The sequence below is a fragment of the Cynara cardunculus genome, assembly GCF_001531365.2.
Source record: "Cynara cardunculus var. scolymus isolate 2C chromosome LG 11, CcrdV1, whole genome shotgun sequence".
NCBI classification, from domain to species: Eukaryota; Viridiplantae; Streptophyta; class Magnoliopsida; order Asterales; family Asteraceae; genus Cynara; species Cynara cardunculus.
In genome coordinates this window covers 18,576,929-18,578,045 of record NC_037538.1, presented here as the reverse complement: position 1 = coordinate 18,578,045, position 1,117 = coordinate 18,576,929, and positions in this window count along the sequence as shown.

The following is a 1,117-nucleotide window of genomic DNA, read 5'->3' as shown; positions in this document are numbered from 1 at the left end:
TATAACTTGTGACACATGTCATCGCTAAAAGGCTCATCGTCAAATCTCACTTTTCTTGTAGTGACCTTCGGTAAATACAAAAAAAAAATTCAATAAATGTTTTTCATTAGTATAAAATTGAGTACAAGAAATGCTAATAATTTACTAACTCAAGTTTCTTGATTCTTTGCTCTTGGTGTAAATCGAACACATTTGTAGAGTCGTTTAAATATGTTGGATTTTAAATATATTGGATTTTAAACTGTCATAAATTTTTTCTTCATCGATAGTCTGTAATTGGAACCATAACTCTTATTTATTTAAAATGTATTAGTATGCAATGACCAAATGTAATTTATATCATCTTTAAATCTTATCTTATAAAACCAGTGAAACTTCAAAATCGTTAAAATTCATGGCTCCCGCCGCATTGCGCGGGTACACAACTACCTAGTCAACTTATTATAAGTTAGGATAGTTTAACTTCTTCAAAAACTCCTTATTATCTGTTTGATATCGGTATAAGTTGTTTATTCAAATATTTAAAAGTGCTTATTATTGGTGTCACATTGAATTATTATTGATGTCACATTGAAATAAGTCAATAATCTAAACTCCGAATAATTCAATTAAAACGGTTATAGGTTATTTGGTATTAGGTTATTTGGTATGTGGATTAAACGGTTTAATTAATCGAATGAGATAAGTGTTGTTTCTGATTGTCTTTTTATCATTTGTTAACAAAAAATTATATTATTATATTATATAATTTTATTCTATAAAAATTTGATTTTTTTAACTAACCTGAATATTCAACACGTTATGTGAGCGACTAATATCAAGTAGTCCGAAGTTATCGTATTTGAACCTCTATAACCACAAGGGGATTTAGTTGCTCTTTGGATTTGATTTTTATTGGGTGAATTAATTCATACTACTAGCTCTAAATGGCTAAATCAATAAATATAAATTGAAAAATATAGAAAAAGGTAATATGAAAATTGAAATGCACTAATCTAAAATTTAAGCACTAATCAGTAGAGGTCATTGATAAAAGAGAGAAGTTAGAGACTTAGAGCAATATATCATAAGACGTAGAACTTAAATACCAATTTATGTTCATTGATCATCTTTATAA